General features: G+C 48.3%; 1 long non-coding RNA gene across 1 annotated transcript in view; it reads left to right on the top strand.

Moving 5' to 3' along the window:
• Nucleotides 1-2369, top strand: part of LOC135374414 (uncharacterized) — a 42971-nt gene extending 40602 nt beyond the window's left edge. Inside the window, exon 3 of the long non-coding RNA XR_010416889.1 lies at nt 2261-2369. This is a non-coding gene — a long non-coding RNA (uncharacterized LOC135374414). The remainder of the gene's footprint in view (nt 1-2260) is intronic.
• The last annotated feature ends 15116 nt before the right edge of the window (nt 2370-17485 follow it).

Genomic DNA, 17485 nt, shown 5'->3' with positions numbered 1-17485 from the left:
TAAAATACCTTTTTGCCGGTTTCAAAAAATGGTGCAGTACAAAAGCACAAGTTCGTCAAGCATCACATTGCTCTGCCGTGAGGGCATAAATAAACAAATCAGAAGGAAGCACCATAACGAAGCTAAACGAATGGACTGGCCCTGCATGCAACTTTTTCATATGGGCATAATTGCAAGACGTTGCGTAGAACACCAAATTACAGTAGACTCATTAATTCAAACCCCAGGTCGTCACATATTTTTGTTCAAATTGTCGTAAATTACTCCAAATGTATGTCGCAGCTCACAGTTTTTAGCCTTTCCTCTAAAGAAGTGCTATTATAAGTGGGGGCACAAAAAGCAGGCTTAATAATAAATAAAATAATAAAAATTAGTTATGAAATAAAATAAGATTAATTAATAACAAAAAAGCAAGCAAGTTAATAACTGCAGAGATATTCAAAAGAAGCATGTCAATGGTTCCGGGGTCAATGTGCGCCCGGGGAGGGTCACGTGGTGAAGAAGTCATGTGAGGCTGATCGCCCCCCACGCATGCAAAAAGTGAGCCCCCCTGGAAGCCGCGAAGGGTAACAACGTTGCGAGATGAGAGTCGGGCGCTCCCTCGCAGTATTACATGGTGTTACCGTTCTCAAAAGTAAAAATTATTTTTTTTCTACTTTTCGCGTCACATAGAGCCAAAATATTTTGCGGGAATGTAAAGTGCGGCAAGAAGATTTCATTAACATAACGCTTGTAGGATTCTGAAGACACGATATTTAGTCCGTAGTGGCCCTTTAAACCAGAGGTCGAGGTAACTCGTTACTGTAACTAAGTTCCTTTTTTGGTAACTTGTACCTTAACTCGGTACCTTTGCGTCGTGGTAACTTTCAGAGGAACTCGTTCCTTTTTCAGGTAACTTTGCCAAAGGAACTTAAGTTCCAAGTTACTTTGGCAAGTTACAAGTTACAGTACCTGCGAGCTACATTTCAGGCTGAAGAACTACGTTATTAACTTAGTTACATTTTGCACACGGTAACCTAACTCGTAACGAGTTCTTTTTGACCAGTAACTTCTCAGTCTATGCTTTAAACCGTTTTCTACAGCTACACTACACTATTTATTTTGTAGCAATTTTGTCTCGTGTTTTTGTAGTAACCAAGCGGAATGCAAGGGACGCTGTCATTGGGAGAAATGACGTTTGCTTTGGCTCTGCGAAATAAAGGTGTTTTGCAAATTGACAGTGTTCCATTAATTTTGTAGCATTTTCCAATAACATGCACGAGCCGCCCCAATGGTCACGTTCAACCGAGCTCTCGATTGCGGCATCTTCGTATAGTTCTGCTCTCCTTCGTTATCGTGAATTGAGGGAGGCTGGAACAGGGCGCTGCAGCTTAAAAAAATGTCATTTCAGAAATACGGCCGTCGCCAGCCATCATCACTCGTCTTGAAATTCACGAAGCAAGAAAAAAAAAGAAATATGCGGTACGGTATGTTGCGCTGCTATAGCGTGTATTATACGAAGACCGCTTAAGGTCTATCCGGATAAACTATTTAGTTGAAAACTGCACTTTAGTTTTTTAGTTTAGTTCAGCTTAAAGTCGAAAACTGCACTGCGGAGCGTTTCATAGCATAACGCGCCCTGTACGTATCTCGCTGCTGCACAAGGTAGACCATGAGACAACTACCGCGTACCTACGTCCTTCCAGCTGCAGCACAATCAGCATAGGCTACACTTGAATATCCAATACAGGCCACGACTCTCACATTGGGTTGGAAGGTCTGCTTTCCATCACTGTAGGAAACTTAGCGTCGTAGAAGATACAGAGCACACAGCAGGAGTGTTCAAGACGCGCTTTGTCACGTCCGGACGCATCACCTTCTCATGCTGCTAATGTTTCGGATTGTTTCTGGAACGCAGCAAGTGGCTGCGCTCGAAGCACCAGTGAAGTGCCCCGAAGGAAACCGATAGCAGCATTTTTTGTCCAGTCGAGATGAATTCAATCAAATGATGTGACATATCCCAGACTCATACGCAGGTGTGACACAGTATTCCTTATAGGATATTCAACTTTTCGACATTTCAGTCGAACAGACATTATTCTGAGGTGTAACACCACAAATGCTTAGCTTAATCAACTTAATTAAACGGACTGTAAAGTGCAACATAAGTACACAATTTTAAGATATCGCCATGCAAAACTTGGAATTTTGATGGCGCACACGAGACATCTCTCAGTTCTTCATACTTTTCGCACTAATTAAATATTCTGAATACTTTTAGGAACTGATGTGGAGGCGACCTTCTACGTTCGCCGAGGAGAAGCGTGGGAGCCCGTCTGGGAGTGGCGGAGAGGTACGACGTCATACTGAAGTACTATACATAACGCATTAGAGAGTAGTAGGGTTACTAATTCCTATCAGACACTTTTTGAAAAATAACAGCAACCCTTCAGAAGTTCTGTTTACATTTTCGTAACCTGTAACAATGCCTGCGCGATGCGGAGCGATCTGTCGACCTTTCTCTCTCAGCGTCGCCGTGTCGTTTGCTTCTACACCATGGCCCACGGACCCGGTGTGCGATGTGCGTTATCGGAAGACAGGTGCCGAATGCTACGGGGCTTGAAGGACTGAGCCCCGCCCCCCTCCTTTCGAAACTTTCGAAACTTTCCTGTCGAAACTTTCCAAAGCTGCATCAGGACCTCTACGAGAAGTCTACCAAGCTGACGCTCTTGATAAACACTTCGAACAAATGAAAATCCCGTAGAAATTTGACTCGCAACGTCAGAACATGAAATCCCCGGCACCCTGCCCGACCTCTGTGCATCAAAATAAAAAAGAAGGTGGGGTTCTACCGGGTACACTCCTGCAGTTTGAAAAAAAATTCGCCACGGGATTTCTACAGAATATTTTCAGGCGTCTTTGAATGTGTACATATTTGACTACATCAGGGCCGAAAGGGCTAGGAGCATGCTGTGTGATGACGTTCATTTTCAAGGGTGCACCATAATAAACATTTATTTGAGTCCTCAGAAGTGGAACTTCGTTCTTCATTTCGTACAGCTAAGCGGCGTGAGAGGCGGACACTTTTATTGTTAAGCTTCCACCACACCGGCAAAGTTGAATAACAAGCACTGATGATATATGGCAGTGGGCAGAAGGCAACACAGCGTTCGCGACAGTCGTCGCACTAACAATGGATTTCGTCGACGATATATGCTCTGGTCTCCCTTCAAATCCGCGTATTGATCTTTCGCCTTTTGGTGCCAGATCTTTCGCGGTGGAGGAAGGCGAAAGGGAGCCGGTCCTTCATATACAGAGAAGGGACACTTGATAACGCGGTTCACACTACAACTTCTCTCCGTTGCGGTTACGGTGCGGATCCAGTGCGGAGGCGGCTGTCGTACGACACGCTGTTCAGACATATGCGTTCTTGATACGTCAAACGCTTGTGGTGGACCAATCACGTCTCCACTCCACCACGTTTCCAATCCACAGGCAGCCATGAACGGGCAACGTGATGTGGTCGGCGAAACTTTGAGGTGTATTGAAGCGTGGTGGTGGTGGTGGTGATAGGGCTTGCCGTTGTCGGCCTCACGTATGTGGGCAACGTCACGATTCACGCCCTGGGGGAATGTGCGTCCTGGGCCGACTTCTAAGGGAACTGTGCCGACATATGTCTGAAAGCGTCTGAGGAAAACCCAGGAAAAACCCCAGACAGCACAGCCGGCACCGGGATTCGAACCCGGGTACCTCCCAGTCTCGACGTGACATGGCCAGCACGCTAACCACTGAGCCACGGGAGCTGGTGTATTGAAGCGTATCTGCGTCATACAGAGCGCGTAAACTGGCCACTTGTTGTTCATATGGCAGCAGCAGCGCGTCTGCTGAAAAGAAGGAAAAAACGACGACGACAGTGGGTTCGCCAAATACTACAGGAACGTGCCGTGCACGGGGAGCTTGCGCGGAGCGCGTTCGCTCATTGGTCAGCTGCATCTCCGCAGGTAGCCCGTACCGCATGGAGTTCGGTCGAGCTCAACTCTTGCGGTGCGTGTGCTTTTCGGAGTGTCGTGCTTCGTTGTCATGACAACCGTGTCGCGCCGCATCCGTAACGCATGAAAATGCAACAGTGTGAACCAAGCATTAGACTGGTACGGCCGATAAAAAGGTCGACGGGGCAGTATCGCTTGCGGTGCTGTTCCGGGAAAGAATTTCATTCTTTCGTCAGTGATTACTCTGTGTCAATCAGTACGCGGTGGAGGGAGCCGAAGGGGAGCCGGTCCTTCATATATTGGAGAATCAGTAAATTAAGGATATAGAGAGTGGTAGGCTAAAACGATAAGAAAGATGGGCTCACTAATTTTGTGACTCATCTGACCAGTCAACAATTCAAGAAGGGCACTCTGATAATGCGGTTCGCCACCAGGTGGGCCATGTCTGTCCAAGCACGGCTGATAAAAAGGTCGTCGGGCAGTATCGCTTACGGTGCTGTTCCAGACAAGGACACAGATGGATGAACACGAAATTGACAACCGTAGATGTCATGCAAAGAGCGCATTGGTGTACTGCTCAAGAAACATGTAAACCGAAATCAATTAATCACTTGGAAAAATTACGAAGTGCCGACGCCTTTTTCTTTTTTTGAATAGGTTTCCCTAAAGGTCCCGGTGCGTAGAACAGAGGTTCCGTAAGCGTGCGAAACACCCGCTACTGGGTTCAGAGTCAATGTCCCAAGGATCTTTACCAAAAACAAGTCTCTTTGCTAGCATCAACTGTTCATGAATTATTGAGCCCGGGAGAGGGGGGGGGGGACTTCATGAAACACCTGTTATCGACCTCTAATACTTTCTCTTCATCAGAAGTTTAACGAAAAGTCTCGAATTATATTTGTGTCCTACGCGATAAAACAACGAATTCTAAGAGTCCGTTTTCATTTAGGTCGGTGAGCACGGTCGTAAGGACAACGCTCTAAAGACGGCGAAACTCCTAGGCGAAACGCATCGGACGTTTACTCAGCGTCAAAACGTCGCGCGTACGCCATGGCGTTGCACACGCGGCGAAGAAACCCCAGCGAGGCAACCACCCGAAACGCATGGGACACGTACGGAGCGAGTGACGGGCGCCACTGTTGCTATATTCGTCGACCACAAATATCTGTTAGAACGAGCCAATGCTCTTCTTTCCTGTGGTTCCTGCGTTCCTTCATTCCAGATACCATTCAAATGTTCACGTAAATTTAGTGTGATGGCTATTGTCCAAAAATTTTATGCGAGCTGCTCATACGCAACCTTGTCTTCCGCACGGCGGCCATGGTTGTGTCTACTTCTCGGAAAACGCGCCCAGACGCGCGCAAATATCTGTAGTCGACAGATTCCGGCGTACGCCCTCCGTGCGCGTTGAAAGATTGGTTTTTACGAGGTCACACGCACGCCGAGCGCGCGCGCGTCGTGAAGAAAAACGCTTCTTGCGTTTAGCCCTTCGTCACTCTTAGAAATGAGCTTGACCACATTGCACGCTCCTAGTCGACTTTCATCTCGAATGACAACGTTCTCTGCCCTGATTTGTTGAAAACAGGATTCTGTGCCGTGCATAATGGCGCAAAATAGGGTCCGCCTCCCGTTTTCAACAAATCTAGGGCGAGAGCATTGTTACTCAGGATGACGGTTGGCTAGGAGTGTGCTATGTGGTGAAGTTCATTTTTAAGAGTGTAGTCGGATGACGGCTTGCCAGGCGGCGGCTGGATAATGGAGGGAGAGGAATATATCTATTAAGAAAAAAAGAGAAAGGTCAGCCAGACGGAGGTCGGCTTGCTATTCAAAAAAATGAAAAATGAGGGAAGAAAAGGAAAAGAAGGAAAGGAAATGAAAAGAAACTGAGAAGGAAAATGGAGAAAATGGGAAGAAAGGAAAAGAAACGAAGAAGAAGAGACAAAGAAGATAAGAAAAGGAAAGGAGGAACACAAAACTAAGGACCCTTTTTCACATATGCGCGTCGTGTCCTGGGAGCTCTTCGGCGACCCACGCTCTAGGTGCGTCCGAACAAATCCACGTGGGTACCAGAAAAGGGCCAAAATCGGTCCCGAGTTGCGCCGTTCGTGCGGTCTCCCCAATGGTCCCCCGCTTCTCTCGTCCCCGAACGTGATCAAAGAAACGCTTGGCGCTAACAGACGAGGCACCGACAAAGCACACACAAAAAAGGGCGCTAAGTTCCAACATATTTATTTGAGGAAATCACCCCCACATTTCTACAACCTCCACCGTATATACCGGTACTTTTCCAACGCCGCGTGTCAAGATATGCTAGTTCGTTATTGCATAATGCAATAGATGGCGCTAAGCATCTCTTTGATGATGTACCAACAAGCCCGAATTTCCTCGTTATTTCCATACTGTGACACCTAATGCAGACGAAGATAACCCTCTCCGGCGCGTCATCGGCATGCGCTTGTGCTAAAGTCTTTGTGAAAAAAACGTCCATTTTGAAGGCGTCCTTGACGTAGTCAAGACAAAATGGGATGAATGATAATAAACAGCAACAACAACTTTAGTTAAGGATAATGGGTGGGGAGTTTCATCGCCGGAGGCGATACTCTACCCCATTGCTGGAGGTGAAGCAGGGAATGAAGGAATGAGTCCCGTTACAATGAGGATCGAAGTCCTGTGGCGTCCAAAAAGGCGAAGAGAGCCTTGAGGGCAGAGCGTTGGTGTGCTGGATGCGGCCAGGGGCCAAGCAATTTTGTGAGGGAGAGGGGACGGGAGTCGGGCTCGTGGAGGGAGGTGGAGAGTACGGAGCTGGAAGGGTGCGAGTGTGGGTAATGGAGAAGAATGTGCTCGAGATCTTCAACAGCACCGCAGTGACTGCAGTGGGGAGAGTTAACTTGCCGCAAGCAGTAGCGCCACTGTGCTATGAAGGCCACGTCGAGGCGTATTCGATGAACTAATGCGGCGTCTTGACGAGAGATATGTGCTGGCATGCGGAAAGCGAGCGCTGCGTCAACTCTGCTCAGCATGGCGGGGTGTAGTATGTCGGCGGTCCGTTGGCGGGTAGCCAGAGAAGTCACAAGGCTTCGAGGTGTTGACCGCCGATCGCCTCTGAGCAGTGTAATACACGTCCGTGTCCGACGAGAGAGCTGCTTCGGCGGCGCTGTCCGCCAGTTCATTGCCTTCGACACCGCAATGGGCGGGAACCCATTGGAGAGCGAGCCTATGTCCTGCTTCGTAGACAAGTTTGTAAGCGGTTAACACATCCATTACCAACGGGCTGGAGGAGCCTCGGATGCCAGAATTTCCAATTGCTTGCAGCCAGGGATAGGCAGTAATAGTAATACTTTGTATTATAATGCTGTTTCTGTAATACTTTTGAGTATTTGTATTACGGTATTATAATACTCATTTTGAAATGTATTTATGTCTGTATTATAATACACAACACGAGCTATTACGTGTATTATAATACTTTTGAAGGTGTAATACTTTCCCAGAGGTCGTAAGTTCGACCTGCAAAGTGTCACCAGTGCACTTCATCAGTAATTTTTGCGTGTCCCACAAACATTTGAACACGAACAAGGCTCCTATTACAGTGCTCTGCGGCCCCAAATTATCCCAAAGCGAGTGACTTTGGGGCCAGAGGTTACTGGAGGTTTCCTCGCATTCCTTCCACTTCAGAATCTGTAAGGATGAGTCAAACCAGTGCAAGCCATTTGTGTTATGAAAGAGTGCGTCCAGTGCAGCCAGTCACCCCTGTACGCGGTTGCACTATGGACAGTCACAGGTTTTTGAACGGCCCACATTTTATCGTCCAGAGTGGATGAAATCAGGGCTCTGCCACAGTGAGAGCAAGTTCTTCACTGCGATCGAATTGATCAGCGCTATCTGATCTTATTCGGAAAGATCAGGCCATGTGCAAAAATGTAAGCGTGAATAAAACGTCATTGGAGAATGATTGTCTCGATAAGTAACGGGCATATATCTAAGTAATTCTTCTGTTCTTTTCCTTTTTTTCTCCCCAAGTTCAGTATCAATGTATTACAAGTATTACTCGTGTAATACACAGAAGTATTAGTATTATGTATTATAATACTCATTTTTGAAACCTATTTGTAGAAAGTATTATGTATTAGTATTATAATACAAAATATGCGTATTACTGCCCATCCCTGCTTGCAGCGCACAGGTTGAGTCAGTAAACACCACCCTATTGCGGGGGGCGAAAGGTACGATGTGCTGCAAAAAGCAAGTATGGCGTAGAGTTCCGCAGCTGTGGATGATGTACGATGCCAAAGGCGACGTCCTTGAACTCCGCCTTCGGCGGGGAGGACAAACGCTGACGCAGACTTGCCATTTCGAGAGGCGCCATCGGTCTAAGCAGTGGTAGAGGTGGAAAACTGCGCGTCTAGGAGAGCAAAAATCTGGGCTCGAAGGACTTGAGGGGGAACCTGAGCTCTGCGGACCTGAAGGTCAGGAAGACATGCAAGGTGAGTGGCACAGGCAGAGACCAGGGGCGTTCGGTGGAGTAACAGTCCTAGGTGTGAGCGTGGCGTGTCCTCAGCGCCACGCGATGGAAATCACTTTCAGGACGGTATCGAATTTTCCTGAGGAGTGGGTGACTGGGAACGTTCGCACGCAAACGCAGGAAGTGTCAAGCCATTTCCCGCTCAGTGAGGACTTCCACCAGGAGATCGCCAGCTTCAGCTAGGACTTGCCGTGTTTCAGCCATTCTTGGAACGCCAAGGCAGCGACGAAGGCTTCGGGAAAACAGGGACCGATGGGTACTTAACGATGTATTAGAAACCCTATGGAAGACTGGAAGGCTGTAAAGCACAGTCGCCCTCACCAAAGCCGCGTCAACGGCTAAGAGGGAGCGTTGATCACAGCCCCAGCCGAAGCCAGAAAGATGTTGAATGGCAGGAACCATCGCTGCACTTTGGTTTCAAGGTGCTTAATGTGGCGAGCCCAGCGAAGATGGGAGTCCAGGACCACACCAAGGAAGCGATGGGAACGCACAGGCTCGAGCTTCCATGAACCAACCCAAAGAGGGAAATTACTCATAGCCTTGTGGGTGAAAAGGAGCTCGACGCACTTTTCGAGCGAAAAGTCAATTCCAAGTAGCGTAAGGTAGATATGAACGTTGTTTAAGGCTTGTTGTAAACGGCGTTGAATGGCTGTGTCGTGACTTGCCTACTGTCCAAAGGGCAACGTCATCGGCATGCACGGAGAATGCGACCTTGCGTGGAACTGTCGATTTTAGTCCTGCCATGACCACATTAAAAGGTGTAGGACTGAGAATGCTTTCTTGGGGTACACCTTGATGAACAGGGTGCTTGGGGCTTTGGCCGTGGGATGTGCGGATAGTGGCAGTTCGGTCCGTAAGGAAATCGTGAAGCCAGCTCAAAAGTCGACCAGAGACTCCAAAAGACCACAACCCGTAGAGGACACAGATGTGCGAGACTGTATCATAGGCGCGCTTCATGCCCAGGAAGACCGATACAACGATCCGCCGATGAGCACGAGTATGTTTGACTGTAGAGACCAGATCGAGAACTGGATCCATAGAGCTTCGGTGGCGGCGAAATCCAGCCATTTCCTGAGGGAACGCTCCTTTTTTGAGCCACCAGTCGAGGCGATGCAAAACCATTCTCTCCATCAGTTTGGCCAAACAGCTTGTCAGGCTCACGGAGCGAAAGGGGGATAGGGCATTTGGGGGTTTGCCTGGTTTAGGGATTGGAACAACTAAAGCCTCCTTCCAAGTAGATGGTACGGATTCCTGTCGCCAAGACGTATTATGAAGGAGAGCTAGGAGTGACGGCTCGTCAAGGTTTCGCAGTGCAGTGTTCTGGGGACGATCGCACATTCACAAGTTTCAACGCAGTCTGCAGCTCAGTGAGAGTAAAGTCGCGGTCTATAGCCGCCGGTGCACGGGGCCAGTCTTGGTGGATTTCTGTCTGCAGGCTCTGGACGAAACTGTGGTGTACTGCAGACCTTGAGGCAGCCGTTGGTGTCGTTAGGACGACGGATAAATCTGTCGCGAGCGTGGTTTTGTCTACACCCTTATCAATAGCCAATGGGACGAGAGGATTCTTTTGTGGAGCGCGTCCTTCAGAGCTCGAATTGTCCTCCAGATCTTAGTGGCGGGGTCAAATGGTGAAATGTGGTGACAAAACTTACGCCAACGCTTCCGGTCCTCTTTCTTAAGTTCTCGTGTTACTTTAGCTTTCATCCGGCGGCGCGCCACAATGTCACGTAGTTGCCGAGTTCGGCGAGCCGTTCTCTCGGTTCGGCGACGTAATGCTCTGAGGTGGTTAATTGCGGGAGGATGACCGACGTGACCGGTGACGCGTTTAGGCATGACTACATGGCGGAACCAATGCCTTGAGACAGGGCCTCTGGGGACATGCCGGTGTGCACAGATGTTCGGGGGCCAACACAAAAGAGTGGCCAATTCGTGAAAGGGAGCAGTCCAGCAGTGGACGACAGAGGCAGCCTTTCGTGCGAAATAGATGGGAATAGATATAGATGGGAAAGTGGTCACTACCTCGGGTGTCGATATCGGTAGCGCACGACATGTAGCGAATTATGTCTGCTGAACACCAGGAAAGATCCAGGACATCGAGTGACGTTGGTGATCGCATATAAGTTGGCTGTCGGTTGTTTAGGAGGCACATGTGAGCAGTCTCCATTACTTCTAACAATCTCCTACCCCGTCCGTCCGTTCTACGACTTCCCCAGGCCGTATGATGAGTACTGAAGTCACCCAGCACAAGAGCTGGGGATTCCAGTAACTGAATAAGCGATGGAGTTCAGGCCACCGAGCATGTACCGCGGGATATAGAGAGGTATTGACGACGGTTAACAGCATGTGCCCAAGGCGGATCTTACAGGAGACATAATCGTAAGATCGATGACAAGCTGACCCTATGAGAGCAGCAAAGAGGTTATTACGAATGTATAACGCTGTTCGGCCCTCAGCGGATTGATGAGATCGATAGACTGTATAACTATGAACACGATGTGCAGCATCCATGCCATGTTCGCATACAGCAATGAAAGGAAACTTGTACTGGTAAAGATGAGATTTAAAATCTGGGAGCTTGTTACGTAGGCTGCGAGGATTCCACTGTACTTGAATGACACTGTACATGAATGATAATATATTATCATTCATGCCATTGTTTTGTGATCGTCTTTAGGTGAATGTTGGTGTGGATGTGGTCGAGGAGCAAGCAGCTGTTTTTTTCTTCTTCTTTTTTTTCCTTTGTTTTGCTACCATCAAGTGTGCATCTCCCCCAACAGATATATGTTGCAAACGCCTTTTGTGAAAACACCCGTTTTTGCGATACTCATGCAAGGCTACCTCAAAAACGTCGCTTTGTGACTTAAACAACAACAACTTTGTTTTATGATGACTGTACTGGGGAGCTCTCATTGCCAGCGGTGTACCGTATACCCCTGGTGGTGGCTGGTGGTAATGTCGGGTTGACATAACGACTCCCCTGACAGTGTGCGTGAGCACGCGACGCTGTTGAAAGGGATGCCCCCGTCGGGTCACTTGGCATTCCATTGTGATAGATGTGGATACTCGCCTTCCTTTGATAAAACTTCAATAGAAATTAGTCTCCGATCGTAGCGGAATCGAGAGATATATGAAGCATTTCTGATTCACCAAAAAGGGGGAAAATGTGTCAGCAATCCCTGTATCACCCTCATTCAGGAGGAATTGTGCTATCTCAAAAAGTAGGTCGGATGCATTGGGGAACGTGTACCTGCTCTGGTATTTAAGAGTGTATATGTATTGAATAGTAAAGTACTCGTGAGTTGGGCAGTACGTCCTGTCTTGTGTCTGCCTTTTGTCTGTGTTTGTGCGCAGTGATAGTAATGAAAGTAGAAGCATGATCACGAATACTCACCTCGAACCCGTAGTGATAAATGATAGCGCCCACCTAGAGATTAGACAGGAACTTCATTAACGTAACGATGCTTTTTTTTTTGCGCGCAAAACACCTCACCTACTATGCTCACATTTGCCGGGAGAAAGCCCTGTCATATTAGCCACTACCCAAAATCAGCTCCATTCAAATGAACGACCTATGAACCAGGATCCGCGCAAACCGCTACCACCTGCACCACATCGCAAGCTTAGTTCAACATCGTGCCAGAACTGAGTGTTGCTGTGTCCAAGCCCCACTCTGTTTTTGACAAACTGCGCTCTAACAAACCGACTTACTTTACTTTCTTTCATCATTAAAAGCTTACTTTAGTCATCGCGTGGAGTCATTCCTGCTGGAATTTATTTTGTGTCTGTTCGCGATGGTGTCTAGCCCAGCAAATTCAGTCTGACTTCAGTGTCAGCTAAACTTTGATCGTCAGTTTCATGTAGCAGTTTTGTTCAGTTCATTTCCTTCAGTTCACGCAGTGAAATCGATGCTTTCGTGGCAGCGCGAGAAGACAGGTGGGGACGCACGTTGTTAGAATTATGCTATGTCGCAGAGTAGCAGAGTTCGAGAAGCACTGACGTACGGAACATATAAGAACAGCTCAGTAGACAACTTGGTTTGTTCACCTTTAGTTGTACAATTATAAAGTATCCAGCTTACCTCAAACATCATGGCTCCAAGATCCGACTGTCATTCCTAAGGTTGAATGGAAAGGAAGTAGAAAAAAATTAATAATACGTGGAATGGATTCTTGGACGTAAACGAAGGAAGAGGTGATGTGATAATATGTGGATGACTTCCGCTTACTGAGGAGAATGCTACCCCATTGCTGTTGGGGGAAAATGAGAGGATGGTGATGAGGATGATGCTGACGGCGCTGACGGGGGTCTTAGAGGGGGTCGATCTGGGCGCTAGTTTCCAGGAATTTGATAAAAGGTCGCAAGACGCACATCTGCTTTCGCCTGTCCCATGGTCCTAAAATGAGCCTGAGGTCAAGGGGTCGGCTGTCAATCCGGGCAAAGTCGTTTGCCAACAAGTGACGCTGCCACCTGTAAGTAGCACATGCGATGATCACATGGTCCACGGTCGCTGGCACACCACAGTCAGGGCACAGGCGGCTAGTGGCACATCCTATGTTGTAACGGTAGTACGGCGTAAAGGCAACATTCAGGCGTAAGCGATGTAGGAGGGACTTAATGATGTGCGGTAAAGATGTCGGGAAGTGGCACGAGAATGTTGGGTCCACAATTCCCAGTATCGTACTGGCAGGGACATCACGACGCCGTCGTTCGGCGGATGAGGAGGCAGCCTAAGGGGCAGCCCAAGTAGGGACCGTCTGTCCCCCCTGGGGAGTACAATCGGGACACACTTGCGCTGATGGTGAGTGGCTGCTGCCGCAGCGTCGTCAATGTGGTTGCCAGAGATTCCGCAATGACCCAGAATCCATTGAAAAGCGATGGTGTAGTCGTGTGCAGGTATGGACTTCAGTAGGCGTAGAATATTTATCACAAGTGTGGCCAGTGAGCCGCAGAGACCTAAGGTTTTCAGGCTTGGAAGAGCTGACTTGGAGTGCGTACAGACTACCCATCGCCGTGGGTCGCAGGTAACCGCATTTTGTAAAAACAGAAGGACTCTGTACAGCTCGGCTGAGGTCGAAGAGGTGCGATGGGACAAAAGACAGCCCCGAGTGAGCAGTATCGAGGATATCACAAATGGTTGAGGAGCCATCCGTGAAGAACGTGCAGAACCCGTCGTATGCGGTGGCGATGAAATGCATAGTCGCTGTAGTACGAGGTCGGGGTACCTCCTTTTGTTGTGCATGCCTCAGGGCTGATCACGAATTTCGGAACGGGCGATTTCAATTACATTATACATCCGTGTGTCAGCGTGTTACGCCTTGCCCGAAGTTTACGGATGAGCGGGTGGTGGCGATGGTGTGCAATCAGGCGGAGATACTGGCGTACAGTTTCTGTGTTTCGGAGAACTTGAAAAGGGATGTCGCGGGCTTGCGCAACCACTGGCCTTGTCTCGGCCCCCCGGGGGACACTGAGGCACACCCGTAGACTACGTTCCAGCATAGCGCGGATCCTCTGTGCTGAGGTGCTGGGTAGATCGTGAAGCACAGGCAGACTGTAGGCGACTGCGGCCCAAATCAAGGCGTTACGCAGCATCAGGAGGTCCTTCTCATAGCATCCCCACCTCATTCCAGCGAAGTGACACATGACAGCGGTCCACCGCTGAAATTTCTTCTCCATGCCATCGATGTGATGTTTCTAAGAGAGGTTAGTGGTTAGAGTTACGCCGACGAATTTGTGATGCTGGACATTTATAAGTGGCCTGTCCCCAGTGTGCAGACGGCAGCGCTGCATGGATTTGCGGGAGAAGGCGAGTGCCGCACTTTTCTCCGCTGACATTTCCATCCCTGCTCGGAGCAGGTAAGTGTGAATGTCGTCCAATGTAGCCTGGAGCCGTTGTCGAATGGCAGGGCGAAATGTACCAGTGGACCAGACGCATATGTCGTCGGCGTAAAGGAACAAGTTGACGTTCCTTCGAATGCAACCCTTAATGCCCGCCATTATAACATTAAATAAGAGCGGGCTCAGGACGCTTCCTTGTGGAACACCCTGAGGGACAAGGAACAAATCGGTGCCGCCTTGTGATGTGCGGGCGAAGACGGATCGTTGTTGGAGAAAGTCCCTAAGCCAACGTAGTGTACGATGCGAGAGGCCGGCTTGGTACAGATCATGCAAGATGGATACGTGACTGACAGTGTCATACGCCCTTTTGACATCAGGAAAAACGGCGACGGAAACCTTCCTGCGCTGTTTACCAACTTACACAGCTGCGACGAGATCGACTGAGTTATTGAGTCCATTGAGTTACGGTAACGGCGAAAGCCGCTCGGCTCCTGGGGAAAGAATCAATGGCTCTCAAGCCACCACTCTAGTCTCCGTAGGACCACTCGTCCCATAACTTTGCCAAACAACTTGTGAGGGTAACCGGGCGAAATGAAAACAGCTGAGACGGGTGCTTTCCTGGTTTCAAGAGCGGCACCACCTGACCTACTTTCCACTCTAAAGGCACCTGTCCGCTTCTCCACGAATTCTTGTACATGGCTAACACTGCCTTGAGGGACAGAGTGCAAATCCATCACGTTAGTATGACAATCCGCTTATCCGACTATGACTGAGATTTTTGTCACAAGTAGGGTCAAACACAGGTATTATCTTCTCGTTATTAGACCACGTCACATGACCAGCATAGTAGCCCCCGTGAGACGCTACCCACGTACCTCAGGCTGAGGGTGACACTTGTTGAAGTAGGGCGCCAAGGTTCGGGATGACCCCTGATGTTGTTGACCTCGGAATTAATCATAGCGCTTTTCGGACTTCCAAAGCACTGTAGTGCTTAAGACAGCAGTGACCACGAGACCAGATCACACTGTGCTGTTGCTGGTGTTGTGTACCTAAGAATGGCCGGAACGAAGCGGCCTCTGAGGTCAGCGGATTGTGCGTTTCTCGTTAATATGACAATTCGCTTTATGACCAAAATCTGCGGGAATGGTGGTGGTCATATTAACGAGGGTTCACTGTACTCGTACTTGGTAGTACAGTTTAAGATGTTGACGTTGACGAAAAAGAATAATAATAGGGAGACAATTTGAGGTGGTTTGCCCGTCTGTGCAAGTGTTCATGCATTCAACATTACGCAATATGTTTCCGTCTGCATATTTCAAGTAAATGTCGACACCAACACCGCGATAAGGGATACGTGGTCTTTTTCTGGCTTTGCTGGCAGGGTAACATGTGGGTTCACTGTGGAAAGTAAAGTAATTGCGTAAAGGAAACGAAATTTACTCCTCGTCTTTATGCCATGCGCACGAAACAACCCCGCTGTATCAAGCTGCTCAGTATCGGAACACACTGCACAAACGTCCATTTCTTTCGGTCTTCGCGTCACTCCTGGAAAACTTGATCGCGACAGCAAACTGAGATTGAGAAGACAACGACCACAGATAAAACACTGGAGACATGTGGACATCAATGAACTTGGAAACCTCTCAACACGGCTGAAAGTAACTGTTGCGAGGCTGGAACACAGACACAGACAAATACAAGCCTGCAAGCATCGCGAACAAACGACGTGTTCCTATTCATCTTGTTTTCTCTGCGTGAAACGCTTTGGCTTAGGCTGCTGGGACTCTGATTGGACCTGGATTGAATCTGGATTGGATCTGTAGCCTACTAATAATCCTCAACGAGCACACTGGGTCACCTAATGGCGGTCTGCAGGGTTTTCCGCCGCCTATAGGCTGAAATACATGGTATAACGGCGACTTTCCCTGTTAAGTTTCTTCATCCAGATGACATCTCCGTAGTATGTATTGTATTTTGTTTGCCAGAATTTCTGTATACCGTCGGTCGTCTCTTTCGGTCCAGAGGGTTTCGTTCAGAGCCACTTTCGCTAATACGTTCCTCCGTGAATAGCTGCGGATTATTTCCAGACGTCCGTGTGTGAATGAGCACTGTGGCACGCGGAACACTACCGTTTATCTCCATTGGGGGACGCTAGGAACGTGGATTGGGGTCAACCTTGCTATCCGTTGGAAACTCGACCCTGCGAGCCCTATCACGTATTTGTATACATGGGTTTTGGATTTGTAGCATCGGTTATTTGTGACAGTTACCTCATTCGGGGAACTCTCTTTTGTAATTTGCTGGCTTTAGCATTGGAGCATTTTGGAGACGTTCTGTAACGGACCAATCCTGGGACTGAGAAGTGAGAGATTTGCATGTTTGATTTTATTTGTGTACTTTGTTGGCGGCGCCCTAATTTTAAACAAAAAGGCCCGTCGTCCACGGGAAGAGGTCTTTTGATCTGGTGTTATTCCCACTTCCTCGTCGGAAGCCGTCTTGTTGCACAAACTGTACATCGATGTAAATAAACTTTCGCTGCGACCTGGACTGTCCTGGCTCTCCTGTCCGCGCGGACTGGACTCGCGTCATCCCACCGCCACCTTTCACTACTACTCTTTTCCACGGGACCCGAGGAAGGAGCTGACTTTGTCTCACCCGTATTTATATTTGTATTTATTTATGTTGTATATTTGTATTTTATATATGTACTCACTCCCTGGGGGCATCACGCTACTCCCGCCCTTCCCCGTTTTTTTCCTATTTTCGGAATAGGAAGCCGGCTCTTTGCCTGGCTAACATTTCCTTTCTTTTTTTCTTAATAAACATATCCCCCCCCCGCCATTAGGTCACTTAAATCGTATCAAATTATCATGCTGCCTTGATGAAGTCATAGTTACTCCAGGAAGGGGGCTATACGAGGTGTCCCAGACAACGTGTCATTGAATTATAATAAAAAACAAAACAAAAACTACGTCACCTAGAATCATGCAGTCAACGGCATTTCTTTTGCCACCTCATGATCTGAATGACAAGTGACATAAGTTTTATTATGTAAGTTTTTGTGAACCGAATTCGTGAATTTGCGAAGTAAAGGTCACCTTTTTATCAAACCAATGTCGAGAGCATGCTGAATATACACAAATTTATGACAATTGTCAGGGAT

Source organism: Ornithodoros turicata, unplaced genomic scaffold, assembly GCF_037126465.1.
Source record: "Ornithodoros turicata isolate Travis unplaced genomic scaffold, ASM3712646v1 Chromosome56, whole genome shotgun sequence".
NCBI lineage: Eukaryota > Metazoa > Arthropoda > Arachnida > Ixodida > Argasidae > Ornithodoros > Ornithodoros turicata.
This window is presented reverse-complemented; position numbering and strand designations above follow the sequence as displayed.